The sequence below is a fragment of the Monodelphis domestica genome, chromosome 1, assembly GCF_027887165.1.
Source record: "Monodelphis domestica isolate mMonDom1 chromosome 1, mMonDom1.pri, whole genome shotgun sequence".
NCBI classification, from domain to species: domain Eukaryota; kingdom Metazoa; phylum Chordata; class Mammalia; order Didelphimorphia; family Didelphidae; genus Monodelphis; species Monodelphis domestica.
In genome coordinates, this window is record NC_077227.1 from 492,398,180 (window position 1) to 492,412,834 (window position 14,655).

Below are 14,655 nucleotides of genomic sequence, written 5' to 3' on the forward strand. Positions count from 1 at the left end.
TTTTTTAAGATGTTCTCTTCAGTGAATTTTTGGGCCAATTTTATCATTTGGGTACTTTTGTTTTCTAAGGAGTTATTTTCTTCAATGTTTTTATGCTTCTTTTACCAAACTGTTAATTCTCTTTTCATAATTTTCTTATATCACTCTCATTTCTTTTCCCAATTTTTCCTCTTCCACTCTAATCTCTTCCTTTAATTATTGCAGGGATTCCTATTGGATTTGTGTACAGTTAGCATTTTCTTTGAGGCTGTATCCAGTGCCAGCAAAGATTCTCCTTTAATCTCTTTCTGACCAGTTTTCTGCAGCCCTGACTGCCTCCCAACTCCTAACTGCTGCTACTAGTTGGCAATCCTTGTTGCCACATGTGTGTGAGCTCTAGACAGGCCTCTACCCTGATGCCATGAAATTTTCCTGTGGACCTCTTAAGTTTCCTTAGACCAGAAAAATGTCTCACCCCAATCTTTTGATGGCTCCACCACTCCAAAATTTGATTTGAGGAATTATTTTAGTTATTGGGAGGTAAATGCTGGGAAAGTTCAGCTGGATGACTGCCCCTAAGCCACCATTTTGGCTCTACCTCTTCAATGCTTCTTGAAGGAGATGAACACCAACAACAAAATTACCCCAAGTCCTGACGTAGTTTTCCAGAAGATATGGCACATGGAGGAGTTGTTTATAATACAGAGGCAAAGTGAAAGGGAAATTCAAAAATCCTGCTATGTTTCATTTTTTAATCTTTTAAGCACTTACCTCCTAGGAGAGTACAATAGGAGTTATAGGTTATCATAACACAATTTAAGTATGTATCGATATGTTGTGATTTTTAAAATTTTTCATGTTTTTCTTTTATGTGAAGAAAATAGCTATCCTATGCCTATACCTACACCTATACCTATACCTATATCAAATGAGATATTTATAAAGCACTTAGCACAGTGTCTGACACAGAGTAGGCACTTAATAATTGCTTATTTCCTCCCCCCCACCCCTGCTTCCTTTTTTACTATCTCTGTTCTGCCTTTTACACTGAATAATTTTCTACTCCCTTTTAAGGAGATTATAGACATGAGTCAAACCTGAGCTTTAAATGACTTTCACCTGGTTTCTGGGTTTGGAATGTAAAGATCAGAGGCCATGAGAATGAATCAAATCCCTCTCTTTAGAAGTCAGCTTTTCCTAGAACTGAACCCAATCCAAGCAGAGATCTAGGTCCTTTAGTAGGAAAGGTTGAAAGCCCTAACACACTGGCTCCATTGGATCTATTGTTACACATACATATATACAGGTTTTACAGACACACACACACACACACACACACACACACATATTGCCTTATAGTCCCAGGCATGAGTAGATCTGAGGAATGTCAAAAGCTCACTGGAAATAGTGATGCTGACACTGAGCCTAGATAAACCAAGGTGCTATCCAGGTGGTAGGGGAGGAGGTGAAAGGAGTGAGAGGCAGGAAGGGGGAGAGAACTCTGAGGGAGTAGATTAGGAAGGGATTACTTTTTCTAGCAAGGAAAATAATATAAAATGGAATATAATAACTCAGGGAATTTGAATCAAGGAACATGACTATAAAACATTGAGAAGAAACCACAAAAAGAAGCAGGAAGAAATGGTCGCTTGCATTACTCTAAGTGTTAGTTACATTTGAGTTACTCAGAAGTCATGGTACTTCCAGTTCCCGAAAATGAGAGGGAAGAATAGTGATTAGAAACTAGGATCTCCAAACTCAAGGAAGAAAAACAAATAATTGCAATATGGAAAGCTAAAAGTGAGCCCTTAGAATATGAACTCCTAGCAAGGTGTCATTGGTTCATCTCATATTCATTTCCCTATAACCTCACACAGTGGCTGGCCCATTGATTTTTAAATTTTTTTTTTATTTTTCCCTTGATCATTAAATGCTTGAATGACTGATTTTCTTGGAGGTAAGGGTACAATTCCACTGAGTAGACTGTGCTAAAGGGGAGTTTGGGCAATATTAGGAGGAATGGTCAGGAGAAAGTAAAGATTCTTTGGCTTATTTGGTGTTAAAAAGAAACTTTACAATCTTTGGTATGCACTGGAGGATACATTATCTTTTATAAAGGCAATAAGGTCTTATGGATGCCAAGGCTATGAACTGATGGGGATACTTGGAAAAGAGGGAAAATCAGTGCTATTCCATTTAGCACACATGTATTGTATATGTCCTAGGGATACAAAGATCAAAAAAAAGAAAGAAAGAAAAAGAAAATAGTACTGGCCCTCAAGGATCCCACATTTTGTTAGGATGGGGCAGGGGTAGTAGATACAAAAGTTACACAGATAAGTATAACTTAAGTATAAGTTGCAAAGGGGCCACAGACAAAGTAATATTTAAGGGGAAAGAGAACATAAATTCAGGGGTTCACTAAGAAGAGGTTCTCAGTGGTGCCTCATTGTGTAGTGGATGAATTTTAGTAGTCTAATGTTTAAAGTCCTCTATAAGTTGGCCTTGATCTACCTTTTAGCATTATCTCCCATTGATCCTTGGACCCTGAAAGTCTCAGTTCAAGTGGTAATTCTCTAAAGGTGCCCCAATATTTCTCACTTCTGGACCACTTATTTCCACTCACATGGCTACCACTCTAGCTCCCACCCTCATCACCCTCTCACATGGATATTCACTGTAGTAACCTCTTAATTGGTCTACCTGCCTACCTATTGGTTACTATGCCTAAATGAAAATGAAGGTGACTATTGAAATTAAAACTAGAAAATAATTCCTCAAACTACTGCACAATAAGTGGCTTTGTAATGGAGATCCAATCTTGGTAGTTGAGGTCCATAGGATTGGTATTTCATAGGATCATAGATTCAGATCTAGAATCGGACATAGTGTTCATCCAGTCATGGGCAGAAGTCTTGATAACTTGCTTTGTGAGGGACCTGGCAGAGCTTCTTGTATGGGTCAGTACTTAATGAAGATTTTTGTTGATACAACATAGACTTGTTTCTAAAAAGTCAATGAAAGTCCTGTTCTTCATTTCTCAAGGTTGTCCATTCACATAAAGTACATATGGAACTTTTTTTTCCCAAGAGAGGAAGTGTACTTTTTCCTCCCAGTCATTCATTGCCTCTACTCCATCCACCCTAAAGTTTGTTGTTGCTCAGTCATTTCAGCTGTGTCCAATTATTTGGGAATCCCAATTGGGGTTTTCTTAGCAAAGATACTGGAATGGTTTGCCATTTCCTCCTCTATCTCATTTTATAGATGAGGAAACTGAGGCAAAGAGGGTTAGGTGAATTCCCTAGGGTTTCAGAATTAGTAAGTGTTTGAGGCCAGAATTGAACTAAAGAAAAAGAGTTCCTGACTTCAGATCCAGCACTCTGTCCACTATGCCTATCTCCACATCTGTAAAATTGATAATTGGGTCTAGGAGTGAGGGTGTAGGGCAGGGTGAAAATATGTGATTATAGATATTATCAGAGGACCCGAGTTTGCTTCCTGACACTTCTATTTACCATCTATATGACCTTGGTCAAATTACTTAACCTTAACATACTTCATAGAGCTACAAAGATGATTTTTCTAAAGGGATCATGTCACTCCTCTGTTCAACAAACTCCAGTGGCTACATGTTACCTCAATATAAACTTTTCTGACATTCAAAAACTTTCATAATCTAGTTCTAACTTATCCATGTAACCGGCTTATACATTATTCTTTTTTATTCTCTCTAAGATCTTTTGGCAAATTGACTTTTCTTCTGCCGCTCACACATGACATTCTACATCTACATCTCTGTGCCTTTGCATAAGTTATCTACTGTTTCTGAAATATACTTCCTTCTCATTTCTGCCACTTAAAACCCCTGATTTCCTTCAAAGCTTTGTTCAAGTGCCAACTTTCACCTGAAGCCTTTTCTGATCTTCCCAGTTCCTAATGCCCCTCAATTACTTTGCATTTCTTTTGCATATACTTCTAGCTGTACACATTGTTACCACCAGTAGAATGAAACCTTCTTCAGAGAAGGGACTGTTTCATTTTTGTTTTTGTATCTCAAAGCCTAGAATAATGTTTGACATATCAGAGGCACTTAATAAATGCCTGTTGGTTGACTGAATGAAAGTCGATCTGACTTGGTAAAGGAGCCTATCACCTTCCAAACTGTTTGGCAATAGATGTGCAGGAACAAGTTCAAGGGACTATAGGGAAGACATCAACATCTGTGTTTCTTTGAATTTTCGCATTTTCAGTCATTGAAATATGTTTGAAGTCCCTGAATTTCATTTCTGGTAAAAGCTGGCTTTGCCTCAGTACTAACATTTGGAGCATTTAGTGACTAAGATGAATGATGTCTTAAGGTACAGTGATTCATGGGAAGCTCCAACTGCAACCCCTAAAAACAATCTCTCAGCAGCTTAAAGACATTGGGTTGACTTTACTCCCCCAAGTTTTCCCATAGGAAAGTTAGAAACAAGTTCCATTTGGGGGATATAGAGCCAATAAGGGAGTTGTGAAACCAGAGATACGCAGAAGCAAAGGCTATTAAAATTTGCCCATTACCAACTGCTTGACAGCAGGTGAGAGTTTGTCTTGGTATTTCAGGGGAGAGTTGGAAAATTAGTCCATATTGCCATGCTGGCTGCTCTACTGACTGATCTCATTTGGAAAAATTCATCCAATAAAATAAATATGACCCAGTTGTGTGAGCTAACCTTTAAAGAACCATAGGTTGTTCATGGTGATAGACCATATTTGACTGAGTTTGAACTGTTCTTGGTACCTCCTGGTCTTGGATCAGGACAGATTTGTCCCCTTTTCAGATGGGAAGTGGCCCCTTTTGTACTGGAGCCACAAGTCATTGTGGTTCCTTCAAGAAATGAGATATTGTACCCCAGCCATAAAATGGACTTGGGAGCTGTTGAAATACTATTTCCTTGGAAGGAAACATGTACCTTAGTCATTTTCATTCTGGTAGATATGTAGAAGCTGAAAGTTACAGGGGGTGGGGGTAGGGTTAAATCATACCAGTGCATGGAACTCTGGGGATTTTCCCTTGGAGCAAATAATTTAATGAGCCGAAAAACTCCTGCAATTTTTAGATTCAAGTACAACAATTTCAGTCCTGTGACTGAGCCAATGGCACAGATACAGCTTTTGTATGGGTCACTGCTGAAGTTATTAATGCTTAATACAGATTGCTGCCATGATCTCCAAAGTTTAGGAGAGCTGTAGCAATAGTTAAAAACCAGCCAGGTGGTGGGAAAAGAGAGAGTGGATGAGCTATTTTAACTGGAACAGAGTCTATTTGGTGGGTCATACAGTCATGATTCTGATTCCGTTTCTTTTCCTCAGGCCCTTTTTCTAGATTAAACTCTATTCAGGCCAAAACAATCTCATCAGATGACAACATATCCATATTGACCTGTTGGCAACCATACACAGATACTCTTAGATGAAGATTTCACCAATTTTACAGTTTTGGATGCACCAAGATTTTAAAATATGCAGTGGTCATTTCTTTCAGTCATTCTTTTTTCCATCAATCAATTCAGCACTCAACCATAATTACATTCCCAAACCAAAAAGACCCACACATGTGTATGTGTGCACATGCCCACATAAATATATAGAGACGTGTCATTCTTCATCTTCCAGGTGCCATGATCATCATTAACTCATAATTTTCCTCAGCAGAAAATGGCAGTGAAGAGAAAGGAAATATAGGGCACCAAAACCTGCCAGGAGATTTTTTTCAGTGCATGAAAGCATCTAATTGAGGATGTTGTACATAGGAGCAGCAATGTTGCAAAGGATGGTCAACTTTGAGACTTAGCTACTCTGATCAATTCAATGATCCAAGACAATTCCAAAGGACCAATAATGAAAAATACTCTACACCTCCAAAGAGAGAACTATTGAACTCTCAATGCAGATTGAAGCATACTTTTTCATTTTTTCTTGTTTTTGTTTTTTGGGGGGTTGGGAGGGTCTGTATCTTCCTTTGGGAAATGGCTAATATTAAATATGCTTTGTATGACTTCATACATATAATCAACATTAGATTGGCTACCTTCTTAAGGCAGGTAGGAAAGAGAGATATTTTGGAACTCAAATTTTAAATAATGAATGTTAAATTTTTTTACATATAATTGGGAAATATGTAACCAAATAAATTAACCAAAAAAAAGGAAGAAGAAGAAAGAAAGAAAGCATCTTGTAATTCTGGCTAGAAACCAAAATAGTATTTAACTTAATTTAACTACAAGAAACCACTGAACATGGACCCTTTTGAAGAGGCCATGAGGTGAAAGAAGGTTGTTCTGGAGGGAATATGGCTTACTGAAACATTGAGTTTCATGTGTATCAGGAATCAGAGGACATTTTATAGTGAAAGGATCACTGGACTAAGCCAGAAGACTTAGATTCAAATTTTAACTCTGCCTCTAATGTGCTACAGGAATTTTACCATGTTGCTTCCCTTTTGGATCCTAATTATTAAATCTACAAAAAGAGGAGCTGGATTACATGATCTCTAAGATCTCTTTGAGCTCTAAAATTCCAAAATTCTAGCCAATTCAATAAACACCCATTTATTAAACTCCTACTATGTGCCAGGTACCGTGTTAGATACTGAGGATAAAAAGCAAAAATGAAGACAGTTGCCATATGAGAGAGCATAGATGCTTCATGAAAAATGGGAGGCTCCTCAAACCTAATCTTCTGAATATCTTGCAAGTCTATCAGCATAGTAAGGCTAATTTGGATCCATTCTGCCTTCTGTTTCTACCTTCATTAGTCAGAAAACCAGTCCTTGTTTGGGGTATTTCCAGTCACTGAACTGACTGGCTCCTGAGCAGAGTGGGGCCCCAGGCATTTGGTGCTGAAATTCTGTTTGTCCCATGTTGGGGGCCTCCGAGGGTCTGTTCCTGGTTAAACCTGAGCTAGGCTTTTCCACTGAATTTCAGAGAAACCACCCAGCATGATCTGCTCTTTGCATGTTGGCCTGGAAATGTTGGAAAACATTTTCCCCCTTTCACATGATAACTGGCCCCAGCCTCGACAGCTGGTTAAACACAGGAGTGCCAGGTGCCCCGTGTATCTTCACATGCAATTCTAAAATGCCAGGAGGAGTAAATAATCTTCTTCTAACCTGAGATTGTTCAATGCAAAGATGTTTCAAGTAGACAAGTTAGCTCAGAAGTGAACTTAATATAAGCCTAAGAGTGAGCTTTGGGAACTTCCAAAAATCATCAGTTCATGTTACATTTTGTTCTGATTTTGCTTGGTAAGGAACTAAGTAGCAGAATCTTTAAGTCTTCTTTCTGGCCTCAACCTTATTTTCCACTATTCCCCTGTATATACAAGAACTTTATCCTTTAATCAACTACACTGATCTACTCAGTTGTTCTTAGCAGACCTTATACAGTTCCCTCTGACTAACATAGCCTTCCTCCTCTTTACCTATTGAAATCCTACCTAGACTTAAAGGCTGTGCTCAAATTCCACTTCTTCCTTGTAACCTTAGAACAGAATAGAATTTTCAAGTTGGAAGGAACTAGAGAGATTAGCTTGTCCAACCTCCTTCACTGAGGAGAAGAAAAAAATTGACCTACAGAGAAGAAATGACTTGACCAAGTTCACATCCCATATTGAGGGCAGACCTATTCCTTGAACCTGGACTTCTAAAACACAATATAGAATTGACCTCTCAGTACATCCTTCCAGTCAAAAGGATTCTGTCTTCTGAACTAAAGAACTGTTTGTCCAAGGGCAAAGTAAGAACCTCTTGGAGCCCAGCTTTCTTCAAATGGGTTCAGGCTTTTAATTCTATCTCACAAAGTTGTTGTGAAGAAAATATCTTGTAAAACTTAAAATGTGGTGTAAATATACTTATTATTATCACATAGCGGTTTATGCTTTACAAAACCTGAGGCAGTTGTTCAGACAATTTCCAATCATGTGACTATTGTTGACCCCTATTTTCTTGGCAGAGATACTGGAGTGGTTTGCCATTTCCTTCTCCAGCTCATTTGACAGATGAGGAAACTGAGGCAAACAGGACCTGCCTAAGGTTATATAATTAGTAAGTATCTGAGGCGAGATTTGAACTTACAAAGATGAATCTACCTTACTCCAGGCCCAGCACTCTATCCACTATGCCTCCTAGATGCTCAGATATATATAATACATCATATATATATATATATATATACACATATATGTACACATTCCATAGTGCATCTTCCATCTTTCATGAGGTAGGTAGACAGCAATATTATCTTCCTTTTACATATAAAGGAGCTGAGGCTAAGGGATGGAATGTCCTGCTTGAAGACACATAGCTTCTGGTAAATGGCAGTCAGGATAGCAGAGGATCTGTCACCCCAGATTTTTGACAATTGCTCAGTAACAATAATAATAATCACTGACATTTAAAGTTTATCCATTTCCAAAAGAGAAATAGCACCTTATTGAAACAGATGGTGCAGGGAATAAGGAGCAGCCCCTGGAGTAAGGAAGGCCTGAGTTTGAATCCCATTCTGGAAAATTTCCAGCTGTTAATTATGGATAAATCACTTAACCTCTTCCTTGTCTCAGTTTCTTCATGTGTACAATGAAGAGATTCTGACCTTCCAGCTCTTGATCTGTGACCTTGAATTAGGTTCATTTTTGTTATCTGTTTTTGATCATCATGATGATGGTGAGACAGATGTTATCTTACTCTATTCTGAAGAATATCTTTGGTTCAAGAATCATATTGCTTATGTCACTTGTCCCAGTTAACCTTACATTGTAGTTATTTGTGGTCTTTGGTGGAAGTTGGAGAAAGTGAGCAGGAAGAAAATATCTAAGTCTCTCTCTCTCTCTCTCTCTCTCTCTCTCTCTCTCTCTCTCTCTCTCTCTCTCTCTCTCTCTCTCTCTCTCTCTCTCTCTCTCTCTCTCTCTCCCCCTCTTTTTCCTCTCCCTCCTCTACTCTCCCCCCCCACCCTGTCTCTCTGTCTCCTTTCTGTCTCTCTTTGTCTCTCCCTCTTCTTCTCTTCTTTCTCTCTCTGTCTTCTCCGCCCTCCCCTACCCCCCCCCCCCGTCCCTTCCTTCTTCCTTCTTCTCCCCTCTACTTTTCTCCATCCCCCCTCTCTTTTCAGGCAACATTCATATATAACTTGGAGGGGGGGGCAGGCAACCAAACTACCATTAGTGATCATATCTGCAATAAAGAAAAATATAGGAAACCCCATAAGGGTCACACCTCTGCTCCCCCCTCTGCCACATCATGTTTCTTTAGTAACCTGCCCTGGTTGTACACCTTTGACCCTCTCACATTTGTGCTGTGTCTCTGTTGCTCATCGTCTCTCTCCATTTCCCCCAACCCTTACCCTCAACTTGGATAAGCATGGTCAACAAACTCTCTTCCCACTCACAGCAGTTTCTCTCTTAACATTTGGGATGAGGAAGGAGCCATAGGCAGACTGATCTTTCTTTTTCATCCTTGGGTTCTTTTTCCTTTCCCTTTCTCTCCTTCTACCCCTCCCCCACCCTCCATTGATCACCCCCATTTCCCTCCACTGGCCAGGTGGATCAAATTGATCCTTCTCTGTCCTGATAAGGAGGCAGACCACCTGACGCAAGAAATTTCTCTCTTTACCTACCTCCTGGTGGCGTGAGGCTGTGGCTGTTTGAGGATTGGTTTTATTTTATTTTGTTCTGTTTTTTAAACTGGGCAATATTGTGTTTGGGTCAAGCTGTGAAGAAAAAGATAGATCAATAAAATACCGTGTTTTCCAATAAAATACAGTGACTCTCCATATTTTTTGATTAGTTGTGTCTGACTGTGACTCTATTGGGAGTTTTCTTGGCAAAGCTACTGGAATGATTTTGTATTTCCTTCTCCAGTTCATTTGACAGATGTGGAAACTGAGACAAATATAGCTAAGTGACTTTCCCAGTAGTAAGTGTCTAAGGCTGGATTTGAACTCAGGTCTTCCTGACTTAGGGACAGGCCTCCAGAAGTAGCAATACTCTTGTTAAGATAATGTATAAGATGGATTCTATGGTAACAGTTCAAGTGAGAAATAGGTTATATGTTTCCCTGTCAATGATGAAAACATATGAAGATTAACACAGAAGATCTGCAGGAATATACCCATATATTGGGAAGAGATTGAAAATCTCCTGAAAGTACTTTCTAGTTATATTCTTTTTTTCCCTTCAATCCTTAGTATTAGGTAGTATGGGTAAACTTACACCCAGAGATTATCCTACTTTTATGAGCAATGCCTGCACATAGGAAAAATGAGCAGGAACATCCTCCCCACAGATTTCTTCTAGGAAAAAAGCCTTTACTGGAGTATTCCAGGGATCCATCCTTGGCTCTTGCTTAATAAAATTTCTTTAAATAATTTCAATAAAGGTTTAGAGTGAACACATATAAAATCTGAAGATGAAATGAAGCTGAGAAGGATAGTTGAAATACTGGATCTCAGAGTCAGAAATCAAAAAGATCTTGGTAGGATAGAACATTGAGCCACTCAAATATCAAAATGAAAAGGGAAACAGATAAATATGAAGTCTTATATTTGGGTTCAAAAAATCAATGTCACATATATAGGAAGGGGAGCATAGGTAGCTATTTGCCTGAAAAGGGTTTGGGATTTTTGTAGGCTGCAAGTTCAGTATCTGTCAGTGTATGATAAGGCAGCTATGAAAGCTATTATGTTTGTAGGCTACATTAACAGATACATGGCTTCCAGGAATAAGGAAATGATAATGCCGTTGTGCCCTGACCAAGTAAGATCACATCTGGAACATTATGTTCTGTTTGGGATATCACTGTTTAGAAAGAGTATTAATATCCAGAAGAGAACCAAGATGGTGAAGGACCTCAAGTTCCTACTATAATAAAGATCATTAGAAGATAATGGGGATATTTCAACTAAAGAGAAGAGTTGGTAGGGAGGAGGAGAAGGAAGGAAATGGAAACATGATAACACGATCACCATTGTCAAGTATTTGAAGACCTTTCCCTGGAAGAAGGAATAGACTTTCTCTGCTTTGCCTACAAAAGAAAGGAGTAATCACAGGAGTTGCTAAGGGGCATGTTTAGGTTTGATGGAAGAAAATAATTTATTAGAATTGTGGTTGTTTGGTCATTTTCCAGGCATGGATAACTCTTTGGGACCTTATTTGGGGTTTTCTTGGCAGAGATAATGGGAGTGATTTGCCATTTCCTTCTCTAGCTTACTTTATAGACAAGGAAATTGAGACACCAGGGTTAAGTTAACTTGCCAACAGTCACATAGCTAGGAAGTATCTGAGGCGGAATCTGACCTCATGTCTTCCTAACTCCAGAACCATTGCTCTATCCATTGCATAGCCTATAACCATCCAAAAGTGGAGTGGGCAGATCTGGGAAACAGGGGCTCTTTTCATTCTAAGTCTTCAAGCCAAGACTGAATGACCACTTGCTGGGCATATTGTGGAGGGGATTCTTATTCTGGTATGACTTTCCCCGGATGACCACAGAAGCCTCTTCCAATTCTGAAATTATTTGATCCCCAAAATAAGGATGTGGTTGACTGATGAGTTTGAATTGGCTTACAGTACCTTCAGTCTACAGAAGGGAGGTAGACATTAATTCTAGTATCATGAAATCAGGACTATAAGAACAAAACAGAGACTGAGTCATGACTATGTGACCTACCAAATGGACTCCAGTCCAGTTAAAACAGTTCCTATGGCTCCCTCCCCTCATGACCCCCTCCTTTCAGCTAATGAAAACCAGATGCTTTAAGGTTTTTCACACACACACACACACTCCCTCTCAGTATGGTTAGAGGTGATTTTCAGAGTCTTTGCCTGGCACTCTCCATGATGATAAACACATTTTCATCTTTGATATTAAATGGATCTGAATGTTCTTTTAAACCTTTAGCAGATGTAAAGAATGCAGGTTGAAAATTTTGGCCTTATTAGAATAATTCTTCCTTGTAATGAAGCACCCAGGCAATGACTCTCAGTTGGTTTAGCTGATTTTTATTTCCTGGGCATCTGGACTTTGGTTTCACAAAGGTGCCTTTATCTATCTGCTACAGGGTATTCAAATATAATAATAGCAATAGTTGAATGAATAATCATGACTTACTTTTACAGAAAAAGCAGCATTAGGTGGAGGAAAGGTTGCTGGATATGGAATCAGAAGACCTGGGTTCAAATCATTTCACTGACTAGATTTCATGATACTTATTAGATTGATGATCATGGGCAAAATAACAAGGTTTTTGAGTCTTACACTTTGTCTTAAAAACAGTTAAAAGACTATTTTGTAGCATCCATCTCACAAGGTAAGGAAAGCATCTTATCAACATCAAAATATGATGTGAATGCAGCTTATCATTGTTTTGACATGGAAGTTTATGGCTCATAATGCACTTCCTTACAACAATGCTGTGAGGTAAGAAGGGCAGCAACATTTGATATATGTCCTTATTTTATATGTGATGAAACTGAGGCTTAGAGAGATCAAATAACTTACTAGGGGTCACACAGCTTGAATAAATAGCAAATTCAGCATGGGAGAAAGTTCATGATGAAGGTCTCCTGACTCCAAATTCAATCTTCAACAATAATAATGATGACTGATTACAAAGCAATTAACATGCATTTGAAAAAGGATTCATGCCTGCATGCTTTCTGTTTTTGACGGCAACAATAATGAAAATGACAATGATGATGATGACGACAATGACCACAATGATCATAAAGGTCTAGATCAGGGTTTCTTAACTACATTGTATAATCTCTTTGGCAATCTTATGGAGCCTATGAAACCCTTCTTATAATAATGCTTTTAAATTCATAAAATAAAACACACATGTTTGCAAAGGCACAGGATTATATTGAAATATAGTCATCAAAATAAATTTTTAAAAAGAAGTTCATGGATATCAGGTAAACAATCTCTAACCTAAAGAAATCTCACTGTATTCCACTTATAAAGCATCATTGATGCCATAATCAGTTAACATTGTCAAAGAGTTTATTAGAATGATTTTCTTATATTCTCTTTTGTGCAAATGAGTGCCACATGCCTTCCAAAAGAAAAAGGAAACTGAAGAGGAAAATATGGGGCCAAGGACAATGTTCCCAGCTTATATGGCTATTAGCCAGGAAAAGCTTGAGTCTTGCTACTGTAGAAGGCATAGCTTCTAGAACTGGAAGTCATCTTAGAGATAATCTAATATAATCCTTCATTTTATATAACATAAACTGAGGTCCAGAAAGGGAAATGAAAGACTTAAGGTGATATGGTTAGTAATTTGCAGAACTGGGACTCCAGCCTGTGTCTTCTGTATCCTAAGTTCAGGACTCTCCACTGCACCTTATTCCTATTTATTATTTAATTAGATTTCCAACCCATTCTCTCTTGCCTAAACTGACCACAGTACCATTATTCCTGAGAAATATATGCACTTTATCTTCCACTCAGTTGCATTTGAATTATGAAGTCATAGTCTGTCAAGACTGAAAATGACCTTATTTCTGGGTAAGAAAAAAATACAAAGGTATATGTAGTGAAATCACACACATGAGGAAAGAATCACGTCTGGAAAATGCTTCCAAAACTGTGTTCCACTGGGTGTGATGTTCCATTTGGGGTGAATCAGAGGTTCCATGAAAAAGCTGATAATCATCACTAGGTTTCATTTTTAAATATTAAATATGAAATTATGTGTATAAAATACCATGTGCAATGATCTATTGGTATAAAAATAGGTTTAATTGTCCCCATTTTGCTCCAAAATTCCTTTTACTCTCTCCTATATCCTATAGGTATCCCATGTTCCCAGACCAGAACTTATGGATTCTATTGACATATTTCTAATCCAAAACTGTCCAGTGGTGAAATGTGCTTGGACAATACTGGTTTAGTCTCCTTGCTTTCACAAAAGAATATACTGAACCCAAAGATAGAAAATGCCTTATTTGAGGCCACATGGTTTATTGGTGGAAAAGCCAAACCTAGAAAGCAGGTTTCTTCATTCTCTTCTCATCCTACTAAGCTGTAGCCTAAATCTCAATGGTTTTAGCCATAGCAATGATACTTAATAGATGGCCAATTAATGCCAGTTAGCTTTAATTGAATTGGGATTTGGAATCTGAAGAAACATTTTTCCCCAACATCTGCTTACAAAGACTGGCCTAATTCTGAATTTGTCATGAAGAGTTGGACAGCAGAGACAAGGCATTGTCTATTTGAATTAAGCTTGGCAGCTCTCTGTCTCATTAGTACAATAGCAAGATATCTTTATTAGGTTAGCTGGAGCCAACAAAATGCAGTGGATTTAGAGGGTGGAGGCCACAAGATGGAATCCTGGCTCTCTTATTGCTTGTGCTACCTTGGGCAAATTACTACTCTTTGAGTCTGTTTCTTTATCTTTAAAATAAATGATTCAGGGGAGCAGCTAGGTGGCTCAGTGGTATGAGAGGCAGGCTCAGAGATGAGAGGTTCTGGGTTCACATCTGGATCAGATACTTCCTAGCTTGTATGACATTGGGTATATCACTTAACTCCCATTGACTAGCCCTTAATACTCTTCTGCCTTAAAACCAAATCACAGTACTGATTCTAAGACAAAAGATAAGGGAAGAAAAGGAGGAAAAGGAAGAGGGGGAGGAGGA